Below are 12881 nucleotides of genomic sequence, written 5' to 3'. Positions count from 1 at the left end.
CGTGTGTCCTGGCCGTGTGAAGTGTGCAGCTAATTTTTTTGGAATTTAATTTGCCACACGACCTAATCACACAGGCGTGTGACCCTTATTGTGTTGATGATGTCATAAACATAGAGTTACACGGGCTAAGGGCACGGGCGTGTCCCAAGCCACACGGGCATGTGTGACTACACGGCCTACCCACAAGATCGTGTGACCCTTCCAAGCAAAAAAATTTTCTAAGTGTCACAAAATTTTTGAAAGTTCTCGGTTTAGTCTCGAACCACATCCAAAGTACGTTTTGGGCCTCGTGGGCCCGTATAAGGGACGAGATGCATGTTTATGAATGGTTTTAAAATTGAATGAAATTTTATGGCCCGATTTTGTATGAATGTTTATGTTTGAGTCCGGTAACACCTCAGACCCTACTCTGGTGTAAGATACGAGTAAGGGATGTTACATGCATCAAAGTGTTAAGGAAGAAATACAATGTACAAGTGGTACTTTCGATTTCTATTTACCACAATAATTGTTCTTCCATATGGAAATCTCTAATAAGGGTTTGGCCAAAAGTTATTGGTAATGTCTACTATTCCATTGAAGATGGTCGTACCGAAAACTTCTAGAACGTTGTGTGGATTAGGCAGATTAGCCCTATACGGGCAATCTTTAGAGGGTTTGACTAGTCAGATAACACTTTACGTGTTGGCTATTTGGTGAGTGAAAACGGACTCTTGGATTGGAATCGTCTTAATGATCTTGTTCCAAGTTATATTGCTAGAAAAATTGCAATGGCGATGCCTCCAAGTTTTGATGCAGGATCGGGTTGCTTGGCTTGGAAATGGATGAAAAATTATGGTTTTTCCTCTGCTGAAACTAATAAGAATTTGTTTAATTTTAAGGACAGTTCTCCTATTTGGAAGGTGATTTGGAAAACTCAGGCACCTCAAAGGGTAAGTGTTTTCTTATGGATTTTGTGGCAGGATAGATTGTTGATGAATAACGAAAGAAGATGAAGACACATGATAGGAAATGGGGGTTCATGCAGTTTGAGATTGCTCTTTTTCTAATGTTGTATGGCTAGCAGTAGTTCCAAGGCAAGCTTTGACTATCTTTTCTTCGTTTTCGTTTAAGAAGTGGCTATTATGGAATCTGCAGAATAAGAGTAGCTTGAGTAATGATTATATTTATTACCAAACTTTTTTTGTAATTTTATGTTGTATACTTCTGAAAAATAGAAATATGTTTGTTTTTTCTAATAGTCATAGGTGCACCCAAGACATTGTGGATATAGGTTACACTTGGAACTAGGAGTTATCATAATTCAAATGTGAAAATGAAACAACCAAGACTAATGAAGGCCCTTTCGAGTTGGTCATCTCTCGAAGTAGGTTGGATAAAGATTAATTATAATGGGGCGGTGTCGGTTAGTTGGCAGAGTGCTTCCATTGAAGGATGTTAAGGGACCCAAATGGAAACTGGTTGTGGGCTTATACGATGAGCTTCGGTAAAGAATCCATTTTTGAAGTTGAGACAAGAGCGATGTTGGAAGGCCATTTCATAGCTTGGGAGAAAGGGTTCAGAAAGGTTAAAGTAGAGTGTGATAATGCACTATTGGTAGAATCAATCTTGTCTAATGGAGGGCCCAATAGTAGGTTAGTGGAATTAAAGTTATTGCATCAGTTGTTGAGTCAAAGATGGGAGGTACAGGCTCGACATATTTCGAGGAATCAGAATGGGGTTACGGATCACATGGCTAAATTTGCTGACACAAAAAACTCTTTGCTCTGTTTGTTTGCAGTTCCACCAGATTCGGTTAAAGAATTGTTGATTGAAGATCATAATGGGCCTAGATTCTTTTAATTTATGAATTGATTATAGTAATCGCTTAGTGTTGTTTCTTTCTACCAAAAACAAAATTTATTATCTCATCATCTAAGTAATTATATATAAAACATACTCCTCATAAAATTTTCGAAAGATTATTATTATTGTATGGAATCTATCTTTTTCACCTTTAATTATATAGATTATAGATTTTAATAACCTTCCCTAAACTTTATAGATTTAATAACTAATAAAACTCTAAAAAAAATTTATTAATAATAAAGGATTAAAAATATATAAATATATAAAATATGATACTCATAAGTATTGCTCTACTAAATCATTTCTCTTTTGTTTTTTTAATTATAGATTTTAATAACTTTTTTATGCAATCTTAATAGTTTTTTTTTTGTAACTTTTATAAGTTTAATTATAAAAATTATAAAAATTTCAATTATATAGATAAAGAATTGAAAGATTTAGTAAACATCATGAAATTTTACAAATTTAATTTCTAATATAACTCCAAAATATTAATTATTAATAATAAAGAAGTAAGAAAATATAAAAGGATATAAATATATAAAATATAATGCTCATAAGTATTGTTGTATCATTTTTTTTTCAAATTATAGATTCTAATAACTTTTTTATACACTTTCAATAATTTTTTTAACTTTTATAAGTTTAACTATGAAAATTATGTAAAAAAATGAAATTGAAATAAAATATGCTAATGATAATTAAAAAAGAAAATAGTGTTGTTACGCTCACCTTCTGAAGCTCCCTATTGGTTAAACAGAACTGTACCATAATGAAAGATATTGGAAAAGGAATACAAAGAAACAAAACAGAAAAAGCAAGAAACCATGCTAAACAGATTGAAAACCAAAAAACCTAACAACAAGATGAAACAATGCCCCACAAAATCAACAAACAATCACCACCTGTCTGAAAATCAAGTAGCTTTTTTCACTATCTCTGCCGACAGTGGCATCTCAATGATTTTTCCCAACATGATCTTGCTAATCTGGCCATCTCTGAGTCCCAAAGATGAATTCTTTCTCTGAAGTAAGAAAACCCAACTCAGTCCCTAACTTGCATGGCCCTACGATCTCCTTCTGCCGAAATTTCCACCTTCGCTCGAGCTTCTTTTACCCAGATCTGCGGTTCATCGAACCTCCTTCCCTCATCCGCTAGTGTGTTCACCGTACAATTCCCTTGACGAGGTACGAACCTAAAATCCATTAACTAAAAATTATTAACCCTTATCTTCATTTCCTTTATCAGGATGCTAATGGTCGACTTATCTTCCTTAGGGGCCCTTAATTTCTTAATAACTGTCAATTCATCACCCTCGAGAACTACCTCTCGAAAACCTAAATCCTCTGCCAAAACTATGGTACTGAGACACGCCCTTGCCTCTTCCATCATCAAGGCCACCATATTTTCATATGGACAAGTCCTCTCCGCCATCAATTACTCTTCTTTATCTCTAGCTACTATACCAGCTATTGCCTTTTTTGTTAATTGGCTATAAGCAACATGGAAATTTACTTTCATGAATCCCCTGCTGGCAGACCCCATATAATGTTATATATTTGTTGTAATTTTGGAAACACATATTCCAAACTATTTACCTCTTGCATATAAGATTATAGACACAACTAGCCAATTGACACCTTGATTAATTCCTTCATGGTAGGCTCTATTTAAATTAAACCATAATGCCAAAATGTGACCACCCATAATCTACATGTTTCCAAAGTACTACTAATGATCTGTGTAGCTAGCCATTGCTTCCAATTATTTTCACTGTTAGATGAGTAAAAAAACACCTAATCTTGCAAAACTTGGACCATGACTAGACACTTCCGAAACAAGTGCACCTCCATTCTTTTTAAAAGCATGCAGTATTTCATAAGCAATGAGGATGTTATCTAAAATTTTCCTCCCTAGAATAAACACCCCTTAAAGCTTCATCAATACAGACATCTAAAACATTCCTTAATCTATTGGCTATTGTCTTAGCAATAATTTTGTAGATAACATTGCAAAGACTAATAGGCGGAAATGGTGACATTTCTTCCAGATTGGCAATTTTAGGAATAAGGACTATATTTGTTCTATTTATAACCCCAACTTCCCTTGACCTATTCACAACCTCAATACAAAATTGAGATATCTCTTTTCCAACAATATGCCAATATTTCTAAAAAAAAAAGCTGGGAAACCATCCATACCTGATGCTTCTCGAGGGGTCATATTTTTTACTACTTCCCACACTTCTGCTTTCGTAAAATCAATGGATAATTCTTCATTCATACTCTTCGATATACTAGGCATAATCCCAGGCAACACACGTTCACACATTCACAATTTGTAATCGAAGAAGTCGCAAATAACTCTCTAAAATAATCAGATGCTACCTTGATCATTTGCCTTTACCCCGACACCTATACTTTGTCCTTGCCTCTCAATCCTCTAATGGTATTCTTCTTCCTACGACAAGAAGAAAAATTATGAAAAAAATTGTATTCCAATCACCAAATTTGAGCCAATTACCTCTCGCCCTCTGCTCCAAGAACAATTCTTTTTTAATAATCTTCATATTCAAAGCAAGTTTAACATCAATCAAATCCGTCAGACTACCCTCATCAGGGTCAACTGAGCCCAACATTTCCAATCTAGAAATAAACTCCTTCACTTTCTGATTCCTATGTATTTGATCTTCCCTCGCCCATCTGCTCAATTCCATTCTTAATTCTTTGAACTTTATTGGTATACCAGGCCTAAAGGACTCCCTAAACCCTTTAATGCACATTTCACAATATTCCTCAAAAATCTAATTCACATTGAACCAAAACTGTAAATTTACCCTTTCCCTCTGATTATTTTCATTACCCACAGTATCAACCAATACTGGACAATAATTAGAAAAATCATATGTTAGATTCTTAATAGAAAAAGCATGGGAAATAACTCTCTTTCCCAAGTGAACCATTGTCAGAAAAAACATGTGTCAGATCCTTAACACTTGTTCAACCCACTTATATGCCCCCTCAAGACCCATCCGCATCAACATCAATACCACTAAAAAAACTACACCTTTCTCAAACCTGCCTCATATGTCTTGCACTTAACTTTGTATCTATAAGAAACATTATTTGGAGCTTTAATTGTCTCAACCTAATCTTGAGAAATCTAACCACCCATGGCCCAATCCACGGACATTCCAAATTAGGATTTTCATTTCCCCCGGCCAGCCAACTTACTAGCGACTGTCGGTCTATCATTTAGGCTTCCCACCTCCATCGACTCCATACTAATAGAAGTATTCAGATTCCTAACATAGGTACATTGTCTTTTCTTCCCATCCATCATCTCTACTGAATAATCCTCCATATTTGACCCCAGATCCATATGACCATACAAACAAAAACCCTTACCACTATTTACTTGTTAAGCAACATTAGAAGCGTTAAGTGTACTTCTTCTAGCATCATTCAAACCTCCACTCCCTTCAAAATCCCATACAGAATTCCACCTTGAGTTTTCCTCCCTTAACCACTTACTAACCATTTTCACTCCCCTTCTTGGTGCTGCCCTCAGTGAGATATCTCTCCAAAAATCCACCTTTTGTGTCCCCAATGTAACCCCTGACTGCCTCTGATATACCAATGTCCAACGTAGAAATACTGCACAAAATACATAAAAAAGTGGTATCCATAAGTATATGGGTCAGGTTGTAATATAGTTACAACGGAGTAGATGAGTACTCCGAGGATTGTACCCAAGCAAGGTGAGTACAAAATTAATTCTAACTTGAGCATAAATAAATCTAACCAATATTCTAAATGAATTATATTACGATGAATAAAAACAAAGGTTTTGGTAATCTATAATAATAAAGAAGGAAAGAAAATGAATAAATAAACTCGAGAAATCAAATAATAAAATATATCAGATCTGGGCATGGGTGATTAGCTTGCTTTAGTAATCATAACCAACTATGGCTTCGAGCTTTCTTGTTCAATCAACTAGTCTATATCCTAGTAGGATCTTCCCACCTTCCACTAAAATAAAGAGTAGACAAGAACTACTTATCTCTCGACCTCACAGTCCAAACCAATTCAAGGTTAAGGTGTCCAAGGATAAGCCATACCAAATTTGGGTTAGTTCCCACCTTAATGACTTCCTAGGATTGTTAGGCCTAGGGTTTAGATTCTTCCTTTCTTGAATAGCTAATTCATTTAGAGAACCCTACAAAATAGTTAATTAATCATACCTCCACTCGCTAATCCCCCATAGGAGGATTAGTTCCTCATAGATCTAATAAACAATATAAACTTGATAGTAAAAGTAGACATGAATAATAATTCAATAGTATAAATTTTAGTAAAAAGCCTGATTTGTATTAGAATTGAGTGCATAATCCTCACAAAGTTTGATTGTGTTTCACAATTCTGATTTCTTCCAGAAAAGCAAATAACAAGAACTTCAAATAAAAAGAAAACCTAAGAAAAGAGAAAAACTAAAGGCTAATTCTAAGAAGAAAATTATACAATATGAAACTTGTCTATAACATGTGTTAAATGAATCTATTGTAGAGTTTAGAGTGGCTATTGTACTTAACTTTAAGTCAGTTTTCATCCTATTGCTTAACATTTGATTCTGTGGACCAAAACACCATTGGCTCGTAACTATTTCTCATAGAGAAGTGATGTCGCGACACACAAGGTCTTTTGTTGGGAAATTGAGGATAGTATGCTCATCTTTAAGGTATCTTCAAGGGTGTGTCGCGACATCCTCAAGCTTCTGCTCCCTGCGTTGCAGCCTCCAATGTTCTTTGTTGCAACATAGCGACTAGTATTGAGTTAACACGCCTTCTAGTGGTCATTTGGCCATAAAGTATACTAGTTCACTCTTAGGCCTCATTTGGCCACTAAGGTCAATAAAACACTCAATTTACACACTTTATTGAATTTAACTAAACTTACAAAAACATAATTAAAACTTAACTAAAATGCTTATGTTTAAGATCCCATAGTGTGAAAACTAGTTTAATTTGCTACACTGAATTACAGCATGTCAAACTCCCCTACACTTAAGTCATTGCTTGTCCTCAAGCAAAATAAACAAAAAAAGTAAATGGAAAGACAAACCTTGAGCAAGTATGGTACAAATTTTAGGTTTGGAGCACATTAATAAGCATTTCATATTTACACATAATCTTGGCATGATATATAGCTGACTTACCACTTTTATTATCAAACACCTACGTTTAGTATATTACAAAGCATACAAGTATTAAGGGTCTCAAATGTAGGAATCCATCAGTAAATTGTACAAGTTATTTGATTATCCTAGTAGAATACAAATAGTCATATATACAACTATTCAGTATGATTTCAAATTATGAATAAGTCTACCTAGACCACATAGGGCTTTTTGGCTTGTAAGTTTTGAAGCTTAGGATAGTTATGGATTTCAAGAGTAGTAAGCATCAAATAGTTCCAAGCACGAAAATAGTTTGGTACATCATATTGCCCCATATTCTCCCCCTTAGTGACCCTTTCCCTCTCTTCGCCTTATTTCTCCTTCTCTTACTTTCCTTATTTCTCCTTTATAGGAAATCTTAGCATCATATAGTAACTACGGTTAGCTCACGAGTTTTTTACACTGATGAATGAGTTTTTCTATTATTGTTACTTTGTCAGTTTTCTTTCTTTTTCACGATACCTCACTCACAAATGCCTTCATTTTTCACATACTTTTTCTAGTCGTGTAATTTTCCTTTTTGAATTTTTTTCTTTTGTAGTTTTTAAGCTAACCTATAATCACTATACTCTACTAATCTTTCCTATCACTTTGTTTCTTCAAAACCACCATAATGTATCTACTTAACCTTCAATGTGTATGGCCAAATGTCTATTATCATGCAATTTAGGACCAAAGAAAAGGCTAAGCACAAATTATCATTTTTAGCTTAGGTTTTATATAAAAGTTCATCAAGAAGTGTCTTTTGGTACAAAATAGGCACTAAGGATAGATAAATAAAGGTTAGCTTTTTCGCTCTAGGTGTATACCAAACAATTTCTTAGGTCATCCCTAGGTATCTCAATATTCATAACTTTAATCAACCAAACAATCACAAATTCAAAAATTTATCATTCATACTAACATGCTTGTTTCTTTGTATTCTTTATATCATTTGGTGCATTCAATTGTTTTATACCTATTTACAATGTAATATATAGAACTTAGTAGTCTAATACTCAAAATTTTAAAATCACCTACCATCATGCCAATTTTACCATAAATACAATCAACCTATTTACATGCTCCTAACCAATCACTTGTATTTCAACAAGCTCAAGCACACAATTGACAAGAAATACCAAAGAAAAGCATACAAAATTAAAACAAATTTTCTATGTTACCCTCCATACTTTGGATAACACATTGTCCTCAATGTGTAGCCTCGTAAAAGATAAGGAAAGAATTTACTTGATTGATCGTGATAGCGTCACATGCTATTGGTGGATGTCTCCTCCTTTTATCAATGGAAGCTCAAAATCATTGTGTTTCTTCCATATAGAGTTCTCACATAGAAAATTTAAACACAAAACAACTATTAGTCTATTATTACTCTTACTCCTAAGAATTTAAATTAATTAAAAATCATCCCAAATTTAATATAATCTGTGAAAACAAAAATCAAAAGTTCAATCATCCTTCTCAAGACTATCTCATCATCTCATTATTTCCTATCTCATCACTTCCTTCCTTGTCACTTTCTTGCTCTTCCCCTTCCCGATGGGTTTGCATTAGGTTAAACATATTTGACAGATAATTTGGAACTCTCATGTTATTTTGTCGTGCAAATTATTGAAGAACTTGGCCTATTTCGTGCATCTATCATATCATTCCATCTATTTTTGCTTCACTGCTCTCAACCATTTTTCTTGCTGTCATTGTTTCTTTTCTTTTGAGTGAGGGAGACATATTCATCTCTTTCTTTCTCCTCTGATTCCAATACATAATCTATGTTCGATTGAGTTCCACATAGTGAGTGTACATAAAATCACAAATTAAACTCTTTGTTGGGTGCATAAATTGCATATCAGTTTCTTCTGTAAAATACCATATAACAAGATAACTTAAAAGTATTTACATTAGAATCATTTTGGGCAGGTGCTATCCTAGTATAGATAAATTGTATCCACATCTTAGCTATTGGAAACATGATTGCATGATTAAAAATGGTTGGAGGTCCTATATCTGGGCGGAGATTCCATTCACCGTGATTTTCAGTTAAATATTTTACAATGCTCTCCATGTCTAAATCCTTGAATTTATTTAAATCACTATTTTTTAAGTAATTAGTTTGATAATAAGGAGCATCATAAAATTCACAAATAGTTTTTGGGTTGAATGGTACATCTTTACCTCTTACTGTTTCTGTATTCCATCTTACACTGTGTGGCCTTCGTGTCTCCCCATCCCTAAGAGCAGCATAAAATTCTTGGATGAAAGGAATAACAACATTTTCTTTCGAGGTTATGCAAAAGCATTCTCATCTATGATATCAGACTAATGACCATATTTCTTTGCAAAGAACCATTGTTGGTTTGAATCACATTTTTTTAATAAAAGTTCTACTTTGAAGTTAAAGATAATACTTCTTAGCATTTTGGTTTCAAAAGTTTAAGGGATTCGAAACCTTTGGTGGTTCTTTCACAATTGACTTTTTAAGCTTCCCATGAGACATATTTACTATAATCTACAAATGAGGTATTCAAGCAATGAATCCAATGTAATAATAAAAAGGATGTTAAAAACCCTTAACCTTGATGTTGTAATCCTTGCTAGTTTGTCCTCTACCAATTGTGGCAATCCTACATTAATTAATGTTCTAAATAGCCAAGGAGATTTGTAGATTTAGGGTTTTAATAAAAGAATGGTTTTGGATTTGAAAGAGTTTTGAAGGGTTTAGGATGTTAAGAAAGGTTAGAATGTGAATTTAGGGTTTTTTTAAGTTTAAAAACAATAATTTTAGGGTTACACCCAAGTATAATAAAGCTTTATTCATCGGGTCATGCAAATGGGTCTTGTCAACCCTGTAGAAAATTGCAACGATGTTGCAACGTAGGGGTTTCATGTCATGACACCGTGTTAATTTGTCGTTGTCATGACATTGAACCCTGATGTCGAAAAACACTATGGAATTTTGGATTACTGGGTATACTGACTTTGGTGTCACAACACATAGAGTCCATGTCACGACATCGAGTTGATTTCATCGATTCTGGCCTTCGTGTTGCGACACTGGCTCTATTTTTGCCCAAAATTCTAATTTCTAATGTCTCACAGTTTCTATAAAACACAAATTCAATAAAAATTAAAATCTAAACTAAACAGTTAGCTAAATATACAATAATTTAAAAAAGTTAAATATCAATTTAAATTATCAAGTTTTACTACCAGATTCATCCGACAGCACCATTAATTCATATAATTATGATTATCTGGTTCCTTTAGTATTAGTCCATCACCTGTCGTGCCACTCCTCCTTCTTCTATTTATCACTTTCCTTAAACATGTTTATTTGACCTGTATTGACTGTAGGAAGTATGCCCCTTGATTCGAGATTATTTCGGTTAAAGATAGATAATACATTACAATGCTCCCCTAAGTCCCTTTTATTTTCCCCACCCTGTTAGTGACCATATTTAAAATTTTTTGTTTCACCATTGATCTTCATTTTTAATTCATTTTTCTCTAGATCAATGGTGGACCTTGAAGTAGCTAGAAAAGGTCTTCCCAATAGAATTGGTATCTCTTAATCTTCTTCCAAGTCTAAAACTCAAAGTTCTTTGGAATGATAAAGATGTGCACTTTGACTAACACATCCTCCAGTATTCCTTTAAGATGTACTGAAGATTTGTCAGCCAACTATAGTGTAATTTGTGTACTCTTGAGGTCCTCTAACCCGAGTTTCTCATATATTGATAGAGGCATTAAATTGATGCTAGCTCCTAAATCGCATAGGGCTCTATTGAAATGGATGCTCCCTATCTCTACGAGAATTATAAAGGTTCTCGGATCTTTCAGCTTCTGGGGAACCTGTTTAGAAATAATAGCACTTTAAGAAGCGCTTATCTTAACTTGTTCTCCTACCTTAATTTTGCTACCCCTAGACATGATTTTCTTTAAAAATTTGGCGTAATTAGGAACTCTCTCAATTAGCTCAATTAAATGCAGGTTGACATTTAATATTTTGAACAAGTTTAGAAAGCTTACAAACTCGTATTCGTGTCATTGTTGTTTCTCTTCCAACCTTGAAGGGAACAGTATCTTTCCCACAACAAGGTCTTTAATTATCTCTTTCTCCGATTCAACTGCCGATGTAACTACTTCCTCTAGTTCTGGTTCATCATCATCTTCTAAAGGTTCTTCCTGAAAAGTTATCATTATTCTCCATATTTACCTCCTCAGTTGGGTTCTCCGGGCTACTTAGTATGTTACCCGATCGGAGCACAATTGTTTTCACATGCTCCTTCCCTTCTATCTAAAGATTATCTTTGGTGTTTCTAGGAATACTTGTGCCAATTTGCCTTTTTATATCACCCATCATTCTTATCAATTGGCTCATCTGATCTTCAAGCTAAGTCAATGTTTTTGTTGAATTGGTACACTTACACCTGTTTCATGTCTGTCCTTATTGAATGCATCTTCCTCTCGATTCAATCCAAGCATTTATCACATATAGTATGGTGATTTGGGCTAGCCCTTTCCTAAGGTTTTTATAAATAAGAAGGTTGATAGTTAGTATTTTTAACCTGATTTGACATATTACCTTTTCCTTGATTTCCTCCCCTTTTGAGATTTGGGTGATCTTTCCATCAAGGATTATAAGTATTCACATCCTCAGTAGGATTATTGATGTAATAGAAGAGTGTTTTGTCTCCTCCATATATAGGCGGTGCACTATTCTTAGATTTTATACGGTCAATTCTATCCACTAGATATCGATATCTATCATCCTCCTAGACAACCTTTACTGTAGATAGTCTTTGGCCATATGTGTGTCATTTGGTTGGCCATTGGTTGGAGTTCATTGTTATATCTTGTATTAAATCATACACATCCTCACACGTTCTGTTCATCAAAGCTCCTCTTGCTGCTCCATCTAGTCCTGACCTCGAATGCATATCCAACTCGTTATAAAAGATTTACAGTCGTAACCACTCAGGCAACCAATGGTGTGGAGATTTCTGAATCAGCATTTTAAAATGCTTCCATGCTTCGTGAAAACTTTCTCCCTCTAATTGTTTAAACATGGAAATTTCTTTTCTTACCTAGATCGTCTTGCTAATGGGGAAGAACTTTTGTACAAATTTCCACACGAGTTTGTCCCATGTTGTGATTGATCCAGTGCTTGCAAATTTAAACAAGAAAAGGCATTATCAATTAATGGAAAAGGAAACAACCGAAGACGAATAGCGTCATCAGTGACCCCATTGTAAGTGAAGGTATCACAAAGTTGGAGGAACCATTTTATATGCTGACTCGGGTCTTTTGTCATCGGTCCTCCAAACTGAAATTATTCTAAATCATTTATATCACAGTTTGCTTGATCTTAATGTTATTGGTCGTGATAGTTGGCATCGTTATACTCCCTTGAACCATATCTAGATTCGATAGCACATATTCCTTCAAAGTCCTTTCATTACAGGCCATGAGATTGTTTACAAGTAATTGTGGTGGTGGTGGTAGGTTTTTTAGGTTGTTATTGTTAGCTTTTTCAAACAATGGATTCTCACGTGGTGGTAAACTACCCCCAATGGTTAGCTAATTCTGCATTAGTTGTTGTGTTGTTGTTGATGATTCCTTCGAATTATTCTTTTTAGATCTGTGACTGGCTCTATAAGTGTTCCCCTACTATGAGTCATACACTAAACCCAAAGAGCACAGATTACTAGAAAACAAGAAAATAAAATCATAACTATAATCTAAAATTTTCCTAATTATTTTACTAATATGCAAAAATTAAAATTAAATCAATGATG

At 34.3% G+C, this 12881-nt stretch overlaps 1 non-coding gene across 1 annotated transcript; it reads left to right on the top strand.

Annotated features, from left to right (window-relative positions):
- The first annotated feature begins 12066 nt into the window (after nucleotides 1-12066).
- On the top strand, nucleotides 12067-12172 carry LOC121213438 (small nucleolar RNA R71). Its single transcript, XR_005908820.1, has one exon. It is a non-coding gene; the product is annotated as a small nucleolar RNA R71 (small nucleolar RNA).
- Nucleotides 12173-12881: the final 709 nt, after the last annotated feature.

The sequence above is a fragment of the Gossypium hirsutum genome, chromosome A13 (assembly GCF_007990345.1).
Source record: "Gossypium hirsutum isolate 1008001.06 chromosome A13, Gossypium_hirsutum_v2.1, whole genome shotgun sequence".
NCBI lineage: Eukaryota > Viridiplantae > Streptophyta > Magnoliopsida > Malvales > Malvaceae > Gossypium > Gossypium hirsutum.
This window is presented reverse-complemented; position numbering and strand designations above follow the sequence as displayed.